This window comes from Heloderma suspectum, chromosome Z, assembly GCF_057233095.1.
Source record: "Heloderma suspectum isolate Gila_16-S chromosome Z, 16-S_ref, whole genome shotgun sequence".
Classification (NCBI taxonomy): Eukaryota; Metazoa; Chordata; class Lepidosauria; order Squamata; family Helodermatidae; genus Heloderma; species Heloderma suspectum.
Genome location: NC_139476.1, coordinates 15,741,790 through 15,762,988, shown reverse-complemented (window position 1 = coordinate 15,762,988; position 21,199 = coordinate 15,741,790). Strand labels below are relative to the sequence as shown.

Here is a 21,199-nt window from a genome sequence, read left to right as displayed (position 1 = left end):
GCGTCTGGCGTAGCTGACGCCATTTGTATCCCTGCTGTTTTCGTGATAGGCTACGTAAAGATTTACGTAGCCTATCACGAAAGAGCAGGGACGCAAATGGTGTCCGCAGACCGGCAGCAGACGGCTGCAGACTCAGCGGATGGACCCGGCCGGTGGCAGGTAGGGTCCCTCCAGGCGAACTTCGTGGGGTGGCGGATGGGGGTTGGTCCGTTCTGCCACGGACTCTGGGGGGCCAGATTCTTCCGGTCTCATTGGAGTCCGTGGCGGAATTCTCCGCCATCCCTATTGTTGACTCACCAGGACTTCATTGGAGGTACGTTAAGATGATGTCAGTGGGGCAGTGAATCTGCTCTGGGTTTTGGTTAGAGCCAGTCTGAACTCTAAAAGAGCTATCCAAGGAACTTCACACATTGGATAGCTCCTTTAGAGTTTGGACTGGCTCTGACCGAAGCCGGAGTAGATTCATCACCCCACTGACATTGGAGCCACCAGCATCCACTGGTTGAGATTTAGGCCTTGATCTCATGGAGGTGTTCAACTTTTGTCAGGGCTGCCCTGCTTTAGGCAGAATGGTCCTCTGTATTTAGAAGAGGAGGGGGAGGGAGGAAGGGGGAGGGAGATAAGCAGAGGGGAGGGAGAAGTATTCATCCCCCTGCCCTGCCCTGCCCTGCCCTGCCCTGCCCTGCCCTGCCCTGCCTGTAGAAATGTAGTATGTCAAGGACACTGCTTGGATAAAACCTGAATTGGTAGTTTACTACAAGGAAGTCTTTAAAAAATCAAACAACCATTCTTGACTATTCTATTGGATTTAGATCTGCCACTCTTCTGTTTGACATATGAATATAACTCAATAGGAGGACCTCACTTTGAATTAGCTAGATATAAGTGGGACCCCCTGCATAGCGGTGTAGCGGAATCCAGGCTGAGGGCCGACGCTTCAGGACTTATTTATTAGCAGGGACATTCTGTCCTCTGCCACCCTGCTCAGACTTTCCTGTTCTCTCTGAGCTTAGATGCAACTCTCATAGTGGCTGGGGGGAAATGAATTCTTCCGGCAACAATATATTCTTCCCGGCTGTAACGTGAAGCATTTTTGCATGGTTTGAATGGGCAATTCAGACCCGTTGGCTTTATGTTGCTCCTGGTGGAGATGCAAACAGCGACAACTGGGTTTTTGATGTGGATCAACCCTACGGACTGAACGTTTGGACTCTCCTGGGGGGGGTGTGTGTGTTTATTGGGACTTTCATGGCGAGCACCTGCATGTCATTATTTACTGCTACACCACTGCCTCTGCAACAAAATGTTGCAGTGTGAAATGCTCCTGTTCCGGATTCCAGATGCTCCCTTTCCCTTCCCTGTTTTCCATTTCTGCCCACCCCCTGGCCCAATCGATTGGCATTCCATGTGCTCTGAGCATGCTCACTGCTGATTCAGTCCTTTTTGGTGCCACCCTGTTTATGGGTCCGTCCCTAAAATATTTTGGTACATTCGCAAATATCAGAGTCTCTGATATGCTGCTACTTTGACCCTCTTATGGGTGGGACTGTTTGGGCTACCTTAGCAGAATGATCATAGCTCAGTGGGCAGAGCCCTTGCTTTGCAGGCAGAAGTTCCCAGGTTCAATCCTCGACATCTCCAGGTAGGGCTGGAAAAACCCCTGCCTGAAACCCTGGAGGGCTGCTGCTGCCAGTCAGTGTCGACAGTACCGGGCTAGATGGGCCTATGATCTGACTCTGTAGAAGGCTGCCTCCGACGTTCCTTAGGTGAGGTGCATCACCAAGGGTCATGCTCATTTTTATAGTGGGAGGGGGGAGAGGAGAAGATCTGGTACCCTCCAGATGAGTTGGACTACAGTGGCTGGGGATGCTGGGATGTGTAGTCCAACACATCTGGAGTGTGCCAGGTTGAGCCAGGAGGAGCTAGGTAAATAAAAGTTTGTGGTGGTGGGGAAATTGTCTGCTTTCGTCTTGTTCCGCAGGAAAGACCAGGGGGTTAAAACGGTTCCGTGGTCCGCTGGTCACTTTGAATACATTTTGGGTTCTTTCTGCTGACTTTCTTTTTCACACATCGCTCACACACATGCGCACGCATGTTTCCCCCTCACATGGACGTGCTTTTGAAAATAATATTTTTTTAAAAGCACTCTTCTCGCAGCTCAGAGCTATTCTCTGGGCTTCAAAAAGGCAGTTTACTAATTACTCTAATGAGGTCAGGGGAGACCTTGTGTTCCTCTCACTTAAAAAATGAGAGGTGAGGAGGGGAGAGAAAGCTGGAGAGAGAGCTCTCTAGTTATTTCTCTGTGTCTCTGTCTCTCTCTCCCTGCCAATATCCATCTGTAGAAAGATGGAGCGTGTCTAGATTTCTTAACTCACTCTTCTCCCTGTAAACCAAATCTTTTTCCTTTCTCTTCTTAAAAGAAACAAACCATGGACAAAAAGTCATATATATTTCCTCCCCACCCCACCGCAGAATTTCTTTCTGCTTGTCAGAAGAACAGAAACTGGTGAAAACTGTCAGAATTAGTGTCGGTGTAATTGTGGGGGTTTGCTGGGGTTAATGCGCCATTAGTGATCAGGTCTTGTGGAGCTAAAAGCCAGGAACAGACAGGTTGTCAAAAGCTTGCAGGAGATTAAGGAGTTGATCTGTAATGTCTGCATTCCCTGGTGGATGTTCTTTAAGTGCCGGGGGTGGGGGGAGGATAGGCAGGGGGAAAGAGGGAAAAGAGTCAGCATTATATGAGAAAAGAAGCTGCCCAAATTTGGCACAAAGGATCCCCAAATTTGCTGGGAAAAGAAACAGGTCCCGACTCCGAATCGTTGAGTGTTCAAACTGATAGATTAATCATCTCTTAGTGGGTCAATCACCGTTGATTAATGTTTGGGTGATCGTAAATGCAGCTTTTTGAATGGCTGTGGTACTTTAACATACATTTAAGCTTTCATGTAATTGTCTCAGTCTGTACGTTTTGCAATTCCCTCTGATTTCACTATGTATTCTTTCTTTTACAATTGTGTGTGTGTGTGTGTGTGTGTGTGTCTAATCTATATCTCCCTGCTAACATTTCATGCCTCTCATGTAGCAAACATAAAATCATATGCCATAATTAGTCTTTTAAATTGGAAGCTTCAACCATAGAAATCTTCTAAACAAAATAATGCTCCCCCCAACAAATACATTTAATTGGCGAGGGCAACATTTTAAATGGATAAGCTGAGAATTTAGGGTGGGCTAGTTTCTTCATGGTGATTATTTGCGGTGGTAGGTATAAATCTATCCTATTCTCCCCTGCCCCCCCAAGGAGGCAAATCTATTCTACAATTTTATTTATTTCAGAAATGTATATGCTGCATTTTAGGGCTGTCCAAAAGGGGTTTAGAACCATAATTAAAATGACAGAAGGCTTTAAAAAAATTACAACTTTATTTTAATATCAATTTTCCCAAGCATAATGAACATGGGCTAAACATAATCTGAAAAAATTAAAGAAAACAATTGAATACAACCAACTTAGGATGCACAGAGTAGAAAATGGCAAAACTTTCACTCTGAAATGATTTTCTCTTAAGAGGTCAGCAAAATCCTAGACCAATCCAAAAGAAGCTAGATCTCAGATGTATGCCCTATGTACTGAAAAAATGGGTATACTGTCGCATAAAATGTTTTGGGTAGAGCTGTGCTAAAAATTTCTCCCACATTTTCCCCCAGCCATTCTCATTCAATTTGATAGAAGAGAAATTGCTTCCAAAAAGAAATTCAGTGGTGAAGAAACTTCGGAGAAATTCTGATGGGTTGGGTTTGGGTTTTTTGGGCTTGCCTTACTGAGGGGGTGACTGGGGAGTGTCCTGCTTTTCATTATACAATCATCTCTCTGGCTGCCTCCAGCCTCCTCAGCTTCCCACACTTCAATGAAAGCCCAGTTTAAGGCAGCATGAGGTAATTCCTCCCAAAGGGCTTTTTTCGGATCAGGATGTACAGGCAGCCTGGGAGGCTAGTTGTGATTAGGTACGCTCAAAAACACCACAAAAATAAATTATAAAACATCCTGAATGAGGCAGAACAACAGAAGCCCCTTTCATGGGGCGGGGTGAAAACTTTCAGGAAATTGGAGGACAGATTCTGGCAGAGCACTAACTCCACCTCATCCCTGGAGCTGGACACCATACTGTCCCCACCTGCATTGTGGTGGATGCAAACTGGGGACGGCCTGCCAAGACAGTTGATGCTGGTGCAGCATGAAAACCCTCAAAACCCTTAGCAAAAAAGAATCATAGAATCATAGAATAGTAGGGTTGGAAGGGGCCTACAAGGCCATCGAGTCCAACCCCCTGCTCAGTGCAGGAATCCAAGTCAGCGCATCCCTGACAGATGGCTGTCCAGCCTCGTCTTGAATGCCTCCAGTGTGGGAGAGCCCACCGCCTCCCTAGGTCATTGGTTCCATTGTCGTATTGCTCTAACAGTCAGGAAGTTTTTCCTGATGTTCAGCCGGAATCTGGCTTCCTGGAACTTGAGCCCATTATTCCATGTCCTGCACTCTGGGATGATCAAGAAGAGATCCCAGCCTTCCTCTCTGTGACAACCTTTCAAGGACTTGAAGAGCGCTATCATATCTCCCCTCAGTCTTCTCTTCTCAAGGCTAAACAGGCCCAGTTCTTTCAGTCTCTCTTCATAGGGCTTTGTTTCCAGTCCACCGATCATCTTTGTTGCCCTCCTCTGAACCCTCTCCAATTTGTCTGCATCCTTCTTAAAGTGAGGTGCCCAGAACTGGACACAGAACTCCAGATGAGGCCTAACCAGTGCGGAGTAGAGGGGAACTAGGACTTCCCGGGATTTGGAAGCGATGCTTCTATTAATGCAGCCCAAAATAGCCTTTGCCTTTTTTGCAGCCACATCACATTGTTGGCTCATATTCAGCTTGTGATGGACAACAATTCCAAGATCCTTCTCGCTTGTAGTGTGGTTGAGCCACGTATCCCCCATCTTGTAACTGTGCATTTGGTTTCTTTTTCCTAGGTGGAGAACTTGGCATTTCTCCCTATTCAATGTCATTCTGTTGTTTTCTGCCCAGCGCTCCAGTCTATCCAGATCACTTTGAATTGTGTTTCTGTCTTCCAAAGTATTAGCTATCCCGCCCAATTTTGTGTCATCTGCAAATTTGATCAGCATTTCCTGCACCTTCCAAGTCATTCATACAAATGTTGAAGAGCACTGGGCCTAGGACTGAGCCCAGTCCTGCGGTACCCCACTCGTTCCCTCTCCCCAGTTTGAGAAGGTCCCCATTGATATGCACTTTTTGAGTCCGATTCTGTAGCCAACTGTGGATCCACCGGATCGTTGTTTCATCTAGCCCACTTTGAGCTATTTTGCTCATCAGGATATCATGGGGCACTTTGTCGAAAGCTTTGCTGAAGTTGAGGTATATGATGTCTGCAGCATTCCCACTGTCTACAAGGGAGGTTACTTGATCAAAAAATGAGATCAGATTTGTCTGGCAGGACTTGTTTTTGACAAATCCATGTTGGCTTTGAGTAATCACGGCATTGTTGTCAAGGTGCTTCCAGATGGATTACTTGATAATCTGCTCCAGAATTTTCCCAGGGATTGATGTCAGACTGACTGGTCTGTAGTTCCCAGGTTCCTCCTTTTTACCCTTTTTGAAGATAGGGACAACGTTAGCCCTCCTCCAGTCATCTGGCACTTCCCCCGTCCTCCATGATTTCTCAAAGAGAAGAGACAGCGGTTCTGAGAGTTCTTCTGCCAGTTCCTTTATTACTCTAAGATGCAGTTCTTCTGGCCCTGGAGATTTGAACTCATTCAAAGTAATTTGGTGTTCCTTGACCATATGCCTGTCGATCTCAAGCTGCAATCCTGCCCCTTCAGCCTGTACTTCGCCTTTGCCAGGGGGGTCATAGACCCTCTTTTGGGAGAAGACTGAGCCAAAGTAGGAATTGAGCACCTCTGCCTTTTCTTTGTCATCTGTTATCGTTTTGCCATCCTTATTTAATAGCTGAACCACCTCTGGTGGAATAGCTGAACCATTTCTTTCCTCTGCCTTTTACTATGCACGTAGCTGAAGAAAGCCTTTTTGTTGCTTTTAGCATCCCTCGCTAACCTCAGCTTGTTCTCAGCTTTAGCCTTCCTGACGCCATCCCTGCAATTCTGTGCTACCTGCCTGTACTCTTCCTTTGTTACTTGGCCTTCTTTCCACTTCCTGTATGTGTCCTTTTTTGTTTTCAGGACATCCCTAAGCTTTTTGTGAAGTCACATTGGCTTCTTCTGTTGTCTTCCACCTTTTCTTCTTGTTGGAAATGTTTGTGATTGTGCCTTGAGAATTTCCTTTTTTAAAAGCTCCCACCCATCTTGGACTCCTTTTCTCATTAGCGTCGCTTGCCATGGGACCTTACTGATCATTGTTCTGAGTAGTAAGTCCCCCATTACTATTACATCATGGTTCCTTGAAACATTGGCTACTTGCTTTTCAAAAGTTTCTTCCTTGTCTTCTCCTTGGTTGGGTGGCTGGTAGTAGACTTCGACCACCAGGTTCCTTTTATTCTTTGCTCCATTTATTTTGATCCAGATGCTCTTGAAAGAAGCTGTGCCCTGCCAATGGGGAGCCCTAGCTGGGAGAAACTGTGGAGTTTCTCCTCCCCTGGGAGAAACTGTGGAGTTTCTCCTCCCCTGGGAGAAACTTGGTGAAATTGGCTCCCAGATATCTCTGCCCAGGAGTAAGGGGGAGAATTTCAAGAGGCCATTTGTGCACAGCTCTAGTTTCAGGTTCTGCACGATCTTCCACCACCTTCATTTGCTTGGTAATGTCCATTCATAAGTAATTCCAAAGCCTCAGGAACCGTGCCTTGATAGAAAAGTCCACCCAACGTTGTCTCTCTGCTGTGGAAGGGTGCAAAATAAAGGCTTTTTTATGCAATGTAGGCTAAATTGGGGTTCCTCCAAACACCACGCCCCTTCCCCTAGCCACCAATTGTTTGGTGGTTTTTCCAGCTTTTGTGCTCTCTCCACCCCACCCCATTCTAAAATGTTGAAATCCCTCTCCTAAAATGGAGTTACCGGCTGTAAGAGTGTGGATTTGAACTCACCTCTCCCCAGTTCATAGTCCAGCACCCTAACCAGTACACCACATTGGCTTGTGGTTGGCTGACCAGCAAATGGGTTCCATTTAGAGGCCGGTCTCAGCCTCTTCCAGACAGGCTGCTCAAAGGCATCAGTGATTCATGGGGCAACAGACTTGATGCAGAGAGGGGCAAATGTGTTGGTTTTGCTTTCTCCCACATTCCGATTTTTCAAGTTTCCCCCCATCCCATCCATTAAGAAACGTGCACATTTCGGTAAGCTCTTATTTACCCCCCATCCCCCCTAAACATTAGTTGAACAAAATTCCCATCCATGTGCACCGGCTAAATACCTGAGACGAAACTTATCCCAGCATGGAGAGAATCATGTTGTGTCTGCCTGCCAAGTAGCTGTTAAAAATGAGGAGTCTGTCAGAAAAAAAGCGAGGGCAGAACCCGAATTCAGCACCACAAACATGGCTGAATATGCAAGGAATCGAACCCAGACGGAGTGCTCAAAGTGCTGGGCCTGGACAGATGAATTATGGCAGCTCTGCTTTTTTGGACATCTGTTTTTTGGCTTCTTTTGGTCCTCTTGATGAAGAAATTGAGCAGGGGGTTGGACTAGATGGTCTCATAGGCCCCTTCCAACCCTACTGTTCTATGATTCTATAGGGATGCTTTGCCTTGGACTCCTGCATTGAGCAAGGGGGTGGACTAGATGGTCTTACAGGGACCTTCCAACCCTACTATTCTATGATTCTATGAAATGTGCACCTTGGGGGAAGCGCATCTTCGAGATCTCGTTCAAGGTTATTATGGCTGTTTTCTTGATTCCTGTGTTTTGCATTATATTAGTTTGCATTATATTGTCTTTTGTTCTTTTAAATATCTGTATTCTATATTTTTTACATGTTCTGTGGGACTTTAGTTTTTCAATGGTTTTCAATTTGCCTGGAGAACATTCGTCATTTGGGCGGATTAGAAATATAAAGAAGAAAGAAATATTTATTAACCAACCCCCACCCTCGGACAAAATTCTCACCTGTCCCGTACTCGATGTGAAGTTTTTGGATGTGGCTTGGTGACGGTAGGGGAGACGCGCGCCAACACCGCAGGGTTGTGTGTTGTTAATTCAAGTCATTACATCTCCAGTGAGCTCTGTGTGTTTTTCCCCCAGCGCATCCTGGTCTTTCTCCATTTGATCTGTAACTACCAAACGTACCGCCGCGGGCAGCGACATCCACAGCCTCCTGGTCACCATAGGAACCAGAACCCCGTGCTCCCGTGCGCCCGGGTCTCAGAGGGCCTGGATCCTCCGGCTGTACCGTAATAAGCCTATGAAGTCAGAGCGTGGAAAGGCCTGGCAACAACCCCCGTCTCCCGGCTGCTGCTGACCTAAAAGGTAGATGTTTCCCTCTTCCTTTTTATCTTTCCCCTGAGCAGGAAAACTCAAAGGTAAAGGTTATTAGAGTCAAAGAATGTGGAAGCGGAGAGGCTAAACTGCTATTACGTAGTGCTTAATGCTTTCCCTCCCCTCCATTTCTGGGTTGGGGCACAAAATGGCACAAACGCTTTGACAACAGCACCCCCCACACACACACCCCAGACCCTTTTTTGGGGGGGAGGCAAAGTTTGCTCCAGAAGGTGGTTGGGGGAAAGGAAGCTTATAGTGCCACCAAGGTGGCCAGGCAACTATGCACCACCAAGGTGGCCAGGCAACTGCGTGCCATCCTGTAGCCCAGCCTCTTCTAGGTTTGGTTGCCAAACCTCAGGACTGCGGGCCAAATCCGGCCTGCCTGAAATCAAAAGCACCAGATCGCCATGCCTCTTTCCCCTGGGCTCACCTGACTGTTGATTCTTTGCCGTCTTTCCTGCTTTTTTGCAGTCCCGCCGCCCTGTTCTAAGAGGTTGAAATGCCTCCCCTAAGGCTTAGGTACTGGCCATAAGAGCTTTAAGCTGAAATAGGCTGGCACTTTTGGCTCCACCGCCTTTGGCCTTAGGCTCTTTGCCCACCGCTGGAACACGGCCCCCAAGAACTTCTCGGAAATGGAATCACCCTTGGGGCTCTTCTGCACCCCTGTGTTAGGCGGTGCATCTCGACTTTTTAAAACCAAACCAAAACACAAAACGCAAGCAAATTTCCCAAATCCGTAGAGTGCAATGCCCTTATTAGGCCAACTGAAAGATGACCAAAAACGTGTAAGCTTTCGAGATCTGCAGATCTCTTCATTGGGCAAGATGTTACGAAAAACAAGATGGCAGCAGCAATGAGTGGGGTGGGGGGAGAGCAGAAAAGAAGTGGAGAAATGGTTTTTAAAACTCAGACTTTTTTCCTCCTCCTATTCCCCCCTCCCATTTTTTGTAACATCTTGCCTGATGAAGAGATCTGGCGATCTCGAAAGCTTGCACAGTTTTAAAAATGATTTTTAGGCTTGGCCTAATAAAGGCATTACGTTATATGAGCTTCCTCTAACCTGGAGACTTCCAGATGTGTCAGACTGCAACTTTCATCATTCCCACCCAGCATGGCCAGAAGTAAGGGACGATGGGAGTTGTAGTCCAAACATTTCTTGCTTACTCCTGTGGTACTGTCTCCCCTAAAAACTGGGAGACGGTTGTGCCGAGGCAGAAAAAACCTTACGCTCCTTTCACATCTGGGTGAGCCAATCTTCTCTGACGGTGGACGTTGCAGCGCCCCTGTGAGGCAGGCTGCGCAATGTGTCTGTCTACAGGACACTCAGAGAAGCAGCCTCAAGATTTTAAGTCATTTGTGTTGATGGTTGTATGGGTTTTAATTTTGAATTGCATCCCTGCCCCCAGCCCTGTGTGCTTATACAAGTTGCCATTCTTAAAAAGAATTCTTTTAAAAGGCAAGTTTCCGTACCTCAAGGAGGTTGCGATGCAGATTTCAAGAGGGAGGGAGGAGAGAGGCTGAGGGAACGGATGATGCTGAAAAAGAAAGGAGTAGGGTGGGGGAAAGCGGGTGAGGGACCTCGTGTGGTGTGAGGATCAGAGTATTGGACGAGGGAGCAGGGCTGAACACAAATCTTCTTTATCCTTGTCATATTTCATACAGTGGGAGCTGGTGACTCCAATGTCAGTGGGGCACAGAATGCGCACCGGGTTTCAGTCAGACTCAGTCAGAACTCCAGAGGAGCTCTCTAAGCTGCCCGTCGACATTGGAGCCACCAGCCGCCGCTGGCTTCATATCCTGGGAGAAAAGCCGGCAGGTTGGATTGGAACCGCCTGCATGCCAGATCTGGCCTGCAGAGGTTCCCCTCCCCATCCATGTGTTACAGATGAACTTGGGTCTTCTGCATGTGACGCATGTACGCTGCCACCGAACTGTGGTCCTTTCCTTAAAAAGAAAACAAGCTTCTGGCCCTCAAGGTTATGAAGAAAAGGCTGATGTAAAGAGGAACAGCGGGAGGTGCCTCATACGCAGTCCATCTAGTTCAGTCCTGTCTGCACTGACTGGCAGCAGCGGCTCTCCAGGGTTTCAGGCAGGAATATTTCCAGCCCTACCTGGAGATGCTGGGAATTGGACCTGGGAAGTTCTGCTCCTTCCCCCAAGAGCAGCACTGAGTTGTGGCTACCGCAGAAAATTCTCCCAGAATCATCTTCAATGCAGTGGGTTAACTTTCCTTAGGAAACGTGTACAGGTTCCTCGGCAGACAAGTTGACACGGGGGAAAGGAGTCTAGAAGCACACAGTGCCTCTGAGCATGTCCAGAGTGCCTCTGCCCCTAATGGAACTGAGTCCCCAGCCATTAAAAGGGCTCCTAAGCACACAGTACGTCTGAGCATGTGCAGGACATGTTTCCATAAATGGAATTAAATCTCCACCCTCCCAAAGGACCGATAAACACACAGTGACTCTGAGCCTGTCCGGAGTGCCTCTGTCCCCAATGGAGCTGAGTCTCCAGCTGTTAAAAGGACTCTTAAGCACACAGTGCCTCTGAGCATGTGCACGGTGCCTTTCCACGAAATGGAATTAAGTCTCCACCCACCGAAGGGACTTATAAACACACAGTGCCTCTGAGCATGTCTGGAATGCCTTTCCCCTTAAAGAATGAAGGTGGGACCTTGCGCACAGCAAGCGGGAGTTCTGCGTTCCGCACTCAGACCTCTCCCCAAAGAAACAATGAACGGGCTAATGTTGATGCACTCTCCTTGGCTGACTGTCAGGGTGGCGTTCTGTCAGCTGAATGGTTCTGGTGCGCATGCGTTGCTTGTAGTAACAAGAAGCCCATGTGGGTCAGGTGGAAACGACTGAAGGCGGCCTGTCTGCAGGCTTGTCGCGGATAACTGTTTATTGACAGGTGGGTGTAAACTTGATTTTGCGGCTTAGCACTGCACTCGTTCCCGCTGGATGCTGGCACATTAAATGCGCTTGGCGATGCCCAGTGTAGCTTAGTGGTGACTTACAAGCAATTAAAACGAAGTGAGCTTTCTTGGCGATTTTCTCCTATTTAACTCCTTCATTCGTTTTTTGTCCTCATCTTCCCCACACCCACTCCGCAGCGGATTTATTCAGTCAAATAAATAGCTCCCCGTAGTCTTTTTGTTCAGGGCTTTTTAAAAGCACAAGGGCAGACAGGATCGGAGTGGGGCCTTTCACGTGGAGACAGCTGAAGTGCATGCATTCCCTTGGATTTGGAAGGTGACATGTAGTCGTGGTTAGTAAATGACATCGGCTGCTGATGCGATTGCATGTTCAATCCTTCTCAAAAGCATCCTGTTCATTTCTGGTATGTTCCTAGGCTTGGTCTTTCTTTTTTTCTTTTTTTCTTTCTCTTCTTTCTTTTTCTCCGTCCTTCCTTCCTTCCTTTCTGGAATTCATATCACACACCTTTCAAAGCTACCAGCACTTTCAGAGGTCAAATCTGGTTTCCTAGATGGTTCCCCCTGTGACTAGATGGTTTCTGCTTTCCCCCTGAGCATGTGGTTTTCCCTCACCTCCTTTTAAAAGGTAGATATCCCTCTCCTAAGGCTGAAAGAGGTTCGACACTCCTGAAATAAGCGGTGCGGAATTTGATTTTTGTATTTGACACTTTACGCTATGTGATCTCAAAGTTTTGATGTCTAACAGCACTGGACAGCGGGCATGCAGTAGTATTCCAATTTATACCACATTTGGAGGACGACATGCAATGGCAGGTAGAATTTGACAGTGGGGTGCCAATCCGATTTCATATTTGGTGCTTGACCAAAGCACATAAGATCAGAGAAATTCATGGAGGTTAAGGCTATTGGTGTTTCAGTCAGGCCAGGTGATACCTGTCAGTTACAAAGCCTGGCTGTATATCCCATTTTATTCTATTTCTGCCTCCTTTTTTGATTCCCCACCCCATAACAAACAACGTTCCATGGTTACCAGACAGGTATACTTTTAATTGGGCTTTTCAGTGTTGTTGGGGGTTTTGCACCTTTCATTTTGTTGTTGTTGTTCAGTCGTTCAGTCGTGTCCGACTCTTCGTGACCCCATGGACCATAGCACGCCAGGCCTTCCTGTCCTGCGCTGTCTCCCGGAGCGTGCTCAAGTTCATATTCATTGCATCCGTGATGCTATCTAGCCATCTCATCCTCTGCCGTCCCCTTCTCCTTTTGCCTTCAGTCTTTCCCAGCATCAGGGTCTTTTCCAGGGAGTTTTCTCTTCGCATTAGGTGGCCAAAATATTGGAGCTTCAGCTTCATTATCTGTCCTTCCAATGAGCACTCAGGGTTGATTTCCTTCAGGATGGACTGATTTGACCTCCTTGCAGTCCAGGGGACTCGTAAGAGTCTTCTCCAGCACCACAGTTCGAAAGCATCAATTCTTCGGCGCTCAGCCTTCCTTATAGTCCAGCTCTCACAGCCATACATTACTACTGGGAAAACCATAGCTTTGATTAGACGGACCTTTGTCGGCAAGGTGATGTCTCTGCTTCTTACTATGCTGTCTAGGTTTGCCATAGCTTTCCTCCCAAGGAGCAAGCGTCTTTTAATTTCATGGCTACAGTCACCGTCTGCGGTGATCTTGGAGCCCAAGAAAGTAAAATCTGTCACTGCTTCCATTTCTTCCCCTTCTATATGCCAGGAAGTGATAGGGCCAGATGACATGATCTTAGTTTTTTTAATGTTGAGTTTCAAACCAGCTTTTGCACTCTCCTCTTTCACCCTCAACAAGAGGCTCTTGAGATCCTCTTCACTTTCTGCCATTAGGGTGGTATCATCTGCATATCGGAGGTTGTTGATAATTCTCCCGGCAATCTTAATTCCGACCTGTGATTCATCCAACCCGGCATTTCTCATGATGTACTCTGCATATAAGTTAAATAAGCAGGGTGACAATATGCAGCCTTGTCGTACTCCTTTCCCAATTTTGAACCAATCGGTTGTTCCATGTCTGGTTCTTACTGTTGCTTCTTGACCCTCGTACAGGTTTCTCAGGAGACGGGTAAGGTGGTCTGGTATTCCCATCACTTTCAGAATTTGCCACAGTTTGTTGTGATCCACACAATCAAAGGCTTTAGCGTAGTCAATGAAGCAGAAATAGACGTTTTTCTGGAATTCTCTTGCTTTCTCCATGATGCAGCGAATGTTGGCGATTTGATCTCTAGTTCCTCTGCCTCTTCTAAACCCAGCTTGTACTTCCGGTAGTTCTCGGTTCGCATACTGCTGAAGCCTAGCTTGTAGGATTTTGAGCATCACCTTGCTGGCATGTGAAATGAGCGCAATTGTGCGGTAGTTTGAACACTCTTTGGCGTTGCCCTTCTTTGGAATTGGAATGTAAACTGACCTTTTCCAGTCTTGTGGCCACTGTTGAGTGTTCCAGATTTGTTGGCATATTGAATGCAGCACTTTAACAGCATCATCTTTTAGGATTTTAAATAGCTCAGCTGGAATACTGTCATCTCCGCTAGCTTTGTTGTTACTAATGCTTCCTAAGGCCCACTTGACTTCACTCTCTAGGATGTCCGGCTCAAGTTCAGTGACCGCACTATCATGGCTATCAGGGACATTCAGATCTTTCCTGTATAGTTCTTCTGTATATTCTTGCCACCTCTTCTTAATCTCATCTGCTTCTGTTAGGTCCCTGCCTTCTTTGTCCTTTATCATGCCCGTCTTTGCACAAAACGTTCCCTTGAGATCTCCAATTTTCTTGAAGAGATCTCTAGTCTTCCCCATTCTGTTGTTTTCCTCGATTTCTTTGCATTGTTCATTTAAGAAGGCCTTCTTGTCTCTCCTTGCTATTCTCTGGAACTCTGCATTCAGTTGGCTATATCTTCCCCTTTCTCCCTTGCTTTTCGCTTCCCTTCTTTCGTGAGCTACTTGTAAAGCCTCATCAGACAGCCACTTGGCTTTCTTGCATTTCTTTTTCTTTGGGACGGATTTCGTTGCTGCCTCCTGAACAATGTTACGGACCTCCGTCCATAGTTCCTCAGGCACTCTGTCTATCAGGTCTAATCCCTGAAATCTATTCCTCACCTCCACTGTATATTCATCAGGGATATGACTGAGGTCATACCTGAACGGTTTAGTGGTTTTCCCGACGTTCTTCAATTTAAGCCGAAATTTTGCAAGAAGCAGCTCATGATCTGAGCCACAGTCAGCTCCAGGTCTTGTTTTTACTGACTGTATGGAGCTTCTCCATCTTTGGCTGCAAAGGACATAATCAATCTGAGTTCGATATTGACCATCTGGTGACGTCCATGTGTAGAGTCGCCTCTTGTGCTGTTGGAAAAGAGTGTTTGCTATGATCAGCATGTTCTCTTGGCAAAACTCTATTAGCTTTTGTCCTGCTTCATTTTGTACACCAAGGCCATGCCTGCCTGTTATCCCGGTGATTTCTTGACTTCCTACTTTAGCATTCCAATCCCCTATGATGAAGAGGACATCTTTTTTTGGTGTTAGTTCTAGAAGGTGTTGTAGGTCTTCATAGAACCGATCAACCTCAGCTTCTTCGGCCTCAGTGGTTGGGGCATAGACTTGAATTACTGTGATGTTGAATGGTTTGCCTTGGATTCGTACTGAGATCATTCTATCATTTTTAAGATTGTACCCCAGTACTGCTTTTCCCACCCTTTTGTTGACTATGAGTGCTACTCCATTTCTTCTAAGGGATTCTTGCCCACAATAGTAGATATGATGGTCACCTGAATTAAATTCGCCCATGCCTGTCCATTTTAGTTCACTGATTCCCAAGATGTCGATGTTCAATCTTGCCATCTCATGTTTGACCACCTCCAGCTTACCTTGATTCATTGATCTGACATTCCAGGTTCCTAAACAATATTGTTCTTTACAGCATCGGATTTTCTTTTCACCGCCAGACACATCCACAGCTGAGTGTCCTTTCGGGTTTGGCCCAGCCGCTTCACTCTTTCTGGCGCTACTTGGAAATACCCTCTGCTCTTCCCCAGTAGCATATTGGACACCTTCCGACCTGAGGGGCTCATCTTCCGGCGTCATATCTTTTAGCCTTGTGATACGTTCCATGGGGTTTTCTTGGCAAGACTACTGGAGTGGGTTGCCATTTCCTTCTCCAGTGGACCACATTTTGTCAGAACCCTCTGCCATGACCTATCCGTCTTGGGTGGCCCTGCACGGCATAGCTTATGGCTTCACTGAGTTACGCAAGCCCCTTCGCCACAACAAGGCAGTGATCCATGAAGGGGACCTTTCATTTACCCCCCCCTAAATATTTTATTTGTACTTCTGCAAGTTTTGAGGTTCCTCCAAGCAGCTGATAGCTCTCATTTATTTCTCAGTGGCCCCATTTCGGCTAGATAGCTGTTGGCACGCAGTGCCTGAGTTTGTTATTAGCGCGAGTGGAGGCTACTGAGGCAGTTATATCATTGAATCCTGTCTGGATTCACCACCTGGGTCCTTTCACCCTCATAGAATCATAGAATAGTAGGGATGGAAGGGGCCTACAAGGCCATTGAGTCCAACCCCCTGCTCAGTGCAGGAATCCAAGTCAGAGCATCCCTGACAGGTGGCTGTCCAGCCTCGTCTTGAATGTCTCCAGTGTGGGAGAGCCCACCACCTCCCTAGGTAATTGGTTCCATTGTCGTATTGCTCTAACAGTCAGGAAGTTTCTCCTGATTTCAGCTGGAATCTGGCTTCCTGTAACTTGAGCCCACTATTCCGTGTCCTGCACTCTGGGATGATCGAAAAGAGATCCTGGCCTTCCTCTCTGTGACAACCTTTCAAGTGCTTGAAGAGCACTATCCTATCTCCCCTCAGTCTTCTCTTCTCACGGCTAAACATGCCCAGTGCTTTCAGTCTCTCTTCATAGGGCTTTGTTTCCAGTCCCCTGATCATCTTTGTTGCCCTCCTCTGAACCCTCTCCAATTTGTCTGCATCCTTCTTAAAGTGTGGTTCCCAGAACTGGACACAGTACTCCAGATGAGGCCTAACCAGTGCTGAGTAGAGGGGAACTAGTACTTCCCGGGATTTGGAAGCTATGCTTCTATTAATGCAGCCCAAAATAGCCTTTGCCCTTTTTGCAGCCACATCACATTGTTGGCTCATATTCAGCTTGTGATGGACAACAATTCCAAGATCCTTCTCGCTTGTAGTGTGGTTGAGCCACATATCCCCCATCTTGTAACTGTGCATTTGGTTTCTTTTTCCTAGGTGCAGAACTTGGCATTTATCCCTATTCAATGTCGTTCTGTTATTTTCTGCCCAGCGCTCCAGTCTATCAAGATCACTTTGACACAGCCCTCAACTGTGTGGCTGCAGCATTGGAGCACTGATGTCTCCCTCTTATTTCTCAGTGGCCCCATTTTGCCAAGATAGCTGTCAGCATGCAACACCAGAGTTCGCTATTAGCGTGAGTGGTGGCTACAGAGACAGTTACACCACTGAATCTTGTCTGGATTCACCACCTCACTTTCAGCTGTTTGGCTGCAGCTTCAGAGTACTGATATCTCTATTATTATTATTATTATTATTATTGATACCCCACATTTCATCCTCTTGCAAGGAACCTAAGATGGCTTACATGGTCATCCTCTTCCTCTTGCAAGGAACCTAAGATGGCTTATATGAGTGTCCTCTTCCTTCTCTCCATTTCATCCTCCCGATCCTGTGAAAGTCAGTGATTGGCCCAAAGTCACCCAGTGAGCTTCATGGCCGAGTGGGGACTCGAACCTGGCTCTCCCGAGTCCCAGTCCAACACTCAAACTACGAGACCACCTTGGCTCTCAACTTATTTCTCAGTGGCCCCAATTTGTCAAGATAGCTGTTGGCACGCAGCACTAGGGTTTGCTATTAGCGTGAGCGGCGGCTACAGAGGAATCTTTTCTGGATTCACCACCTCTGTCTGTTCATACTCAGCCATTTGACCACAGCTTCCGAGCACCGGTTTGGGCCAAGCTCGGCTTCCTCCAGCACAGCTCTGACTAACACCTCCGAGCGGAGGGGAATGGGAGGGCACCCAGCAGCCCTACTTGCCTTGGTGGGAGATCTCAGAAAGGCATCGAGGCATGTGAGCCGGGAGACACGATATCCCATATTCCAGGCCTGTGAAATATAATGAAGCCCCGAGGGAGAGGGAGGCTGCTCTCTGGTTTAGAACGAGGCTGTTATATTTAGACAAGGGAAACGGGAACGTCCCCGGTGGACGCATTGAGAGTACAATATTTTCTGTCTAATGATTCCATTATTGGGTCTAATGTCGGGCTGGTAAGATGTAATGAAGTCCTGTGGGAGACGTCGTGTTTTGCCACATTAAAGCCCCATGCTTATGGGTGGTGGTGGTAGAAAGGGCTGGAGGGACTTCGGATCTGGTGGTACATTTCTGCCCTTTCACCACCACTCCCAGCTTCTCTCTCTCTCTCCCCTCTTTTCTCTCTCCCCCATTCTCTCTCCCTCTCTCTCTCTTCAGCTTCTCTCTCTCTTTCCATCTCTTCTCTCTCTCCCCTTTGCTCTCTCTCTCTCTCTCTCTCTCCCCCCTTCCCTCTCTCTCCAGTTTCTCCCCCCCGTCTCCCTTCTCCCTCTCTCTCCCCACTTCTGTCTCCAGCTTCTCTCTCTCCCTTCTTCTGTCTCTCTCTTCCTTCTCCCCCCCTCTCTCTCCAGCTTCTCTCTCTCCCTTCTCCTTCTGTGTCTGTCTCCTCTCTCTGTTCATCTCCCCGTTTCTCTCCCCGTTTCTCTCTCCCCCTTCTTGCTCTCTTTCTCTTCTCCCCCTCTCCCCTTTCCTCTCCCCCTTCTCTATCCCTCTCCCCCTTCTCTCCCCATCTTTTCTCTCCTCTCCCCCTCTTTTCTCTCCTCTCCCCCTCTTTTCTCTCTGCAGTTTCTCCCTTTCCCTTCTCCCCCTTTCTTCTCTCTCTCTGTCCATCTCTTCTCTCTCTCCCCTTCTTCCTCTCCCCTTCTGTCTCCCTCTCCCTCCCCTCCCTCTCTCCTTTCTCTCTCCCCTCTTCTCTCTCTGTCCCCCATTCTCTCTCTAGTCTCCTTCTGTCTCTCCCCCTTCTCTCCCTCTTCCTTTCTCCCCTCCCCTCCCTTTTCTCTCTTTTCCTTTCTCTCTTTTCCCTGTTTCTCCCCCCCCCGCCCCTTTCTCTCCTGCTTCTTCCTGCTCTGTTCCCCAACTACAAAGCAAGGCCTGAGTGCAGATGTCTCCCCACTGCCCCTGGCTCATTGCATACTGAGCAGAGTCACATCCATAATTCTGCCCACTTTGGGCTCCAGCCAGGTCCACCCCCCTGGAATGGCCTCTTCCTTGGGCCTGGCTGCTGGAGTCTGAAAGCTTCTGCCCTGTTTCAGATTAGCCGCGGTTGAGCATGACACCCAAACCCTGAACTGTGGCTACTCTGAACTCTGGTTGGTGGAAAGAAACCAGCTTTGCTAAATCCTGTTTTGATGGTGGCATGTTTCAACAAACAATCTTTAAGGAGATTAGTTGCTTTTTCCTCGAAATTCAGACAGCAGAAAATGACAACGGAAGTGGGAGGGGCCGTAGCTCAGTGGTCGAGCCCCTGCTTTTCGTGCAGAAAGTCCTGGGTTCGATCCCTGGCAGCATCTCCAGGAAGGGCTGGGAAAACACCTGCCTGAAACTCCCGAGAGCCGTTGCTGCCAGTCAGCGTGAACAATACTGGGCTAGATGGACCAAGGTTCTGACTCAGGTTAAGGCATCTTCTGGCATTCCTATTCAGATCGGCCCATGATTCAGAACCATGAGGACTAGTGTCTTAGTTTATTTTGAGGCAAGCTTCTTGAGGCAAGGAGAAGGCAGCTTCCAGTGTACCTGGGAAGCTTCTGAAATCAAAGAACTGTGCTCCGCGCTGAAAGGCAACTGAAGAAAATACTCGTGCCTGCCCGCCTCTGTTTTGCCTTCCGTCCGCAGAGCTCCTGTCAGAAGAGCAGAACCAACCATGTAAGACCAGCATCTCCGAGGGACTGTAGGTCACTGACCCTAACATTTCTGGCAGAAAGCATCTCCGTCGTTCCTGGCACAGAAGATGTAATGAACCCCCTCTCCCCTCCCCAGTGACTGCAGGGCCAGCCCCAGAAGAAGGATCAGCCATCTCCTTTAGATCCTAACAGGGATCCAGGTATCTCTGGGGTCTTCCTGCAGCATGGGTGCAAATCCTGCATTTTAAAACTCCAGTGCTGGGGATAATCAGGGAGCCTGGCGTTTCGATTATGCTCTTCGGGGAATTTAAACCTCGGTGCAAGCATTCTTGAATCATCTTCCTCGCCATCATGATTATCATAATCATCCCTCTCACCTTTGAATCTGAGCTCTGTCATTTCAAATCTCTCCTCATATTTGAAATCCTCTGCATCGCTGCCGGGTTTTTATTTTGGTTTGTGCTTTTATCCTGTAGTTTTAAATGCTGATGCGTGATGTTGAATTTCGTGACGTCCGTGGTGCTTTTAATTTTTGCAAAGCACCCTGAGGGCTTCGGTTCGTGGGCGGTGTAGAAATGGGAAAAACAAATAAATGAAGATCTGGCAGAGAGTTCGAAAATGCCTTCTCCTATGTGCAGCTCGGCATGGCCTATCCCCGTGCTAGCTGGGGATGACAGGCCTTAGGGTGCCCGATTGCAAGTGGAGAGCACCTTAGCAATCCCTATAGCATCTCCAGCAAAAATGATCCGTCAGCATCTTTTCACGGGTCCGCAGCTTTGGAACTGAATTGGGCTCACGCTTTCTGGTCTGAACCTGGGATGGTGGTTTATTATGGAATCCCAAACCAGTTGGGCTTGGTAAGCCAACAATTAACCCTCATTTTGAGCTGGTTTATGAGCCTGTCTTGTTTTGCACAATCAAACCATCAACCCAGGTTCAGATGTGGGAACGCTATCGTGATCATAATGCCTTCAGATATAGCTGTGGTGTAATCACATTTGGCATGCAGTGTGTACAGTCCTATTCCTCTCCAGCTCTGGGGATGGGTTGTAGCTCAGGGGTAGAGACCCTGCTTCTCATACAGAAGGTCCCGGGTTCAATCCCTGGCAGCATCTCCAGGTAGGGCTGGAAAAACACCAGCCTAAAACTCCGGAGAGCCATTGCAAGTCAGTGTCAACAATACTGGTCTAGATGGACCAAGGTTCTGACTCAGGGCAGCTTCCGGTGTTCCTATTTGAATCAGCTCATGATTCAGAGCCATGAGGACTAGGATCTTAGTTTATTTTGAGGCAAGCATTTAGCCAGGGAGAGAAAGGTTAGCTCTCCCCCTCCCCAAATACTGCAAGCTGCCCTCCCTCAAAAAAATCTTCCCCTGGAACCATAATTGACCAGTTATAGTTTTTACTGGCAGTGTATTTTTAAACAAGTGTCATTTTGATGTGGTGTTTTAATCTTTTCATGCTCTTACTGTTTTATCTTTTTGTTCACTGCTCCAAATTTTTTTCTAGATATGGAGAGGTATATAAATATTGTAAATAAATAAGATAAAATAAATATTCCACCTTTGGTGGGGCTGTGAATCCACTCTGGGTTTTTGTCAGAACCACCCAGAACTCTTAAGCAGCTATCTAAAGTGCTGAGCATATTTTGGGGATAGGTTTCAGCTCCTTGGGTAAATCCTTTAGAGTTTTATTATTATTATTGATATCCCACCTTTCATCCTCTTGCAAGGAACCTAAGATGGCTTATATGAGTGTCCTCTTCCTTCTCTCCATTTTATCCTCCTGACCCT

At 47.4% G+C, this 21,199-nt stretch overlaps 1 protein-coding gene across 4 annotated transcripts in view; it reads left to right on the top strand.

The window, feature by feature from the left end:
- EFNA2 (ephrin A2) overlaps positions 1–21,199 on the top strand; it is a 277,009-nt gene that overhangs the window by 3,000 nt on the left and 252,810 nt on the right. For all 4 annotated transcript variants that reach the window (XM_084825789.1, XM_084825788.1, XM_084825787.1 and 1 more), the window contains exon 2: positions 8,248–8,472. The gene's annotated coding sequence lies outside the window, so the exon portion shown is untranslated. The remainder of the gene's footprint in view (positions 1–8,247; positions 8,473–21,199) is intronic.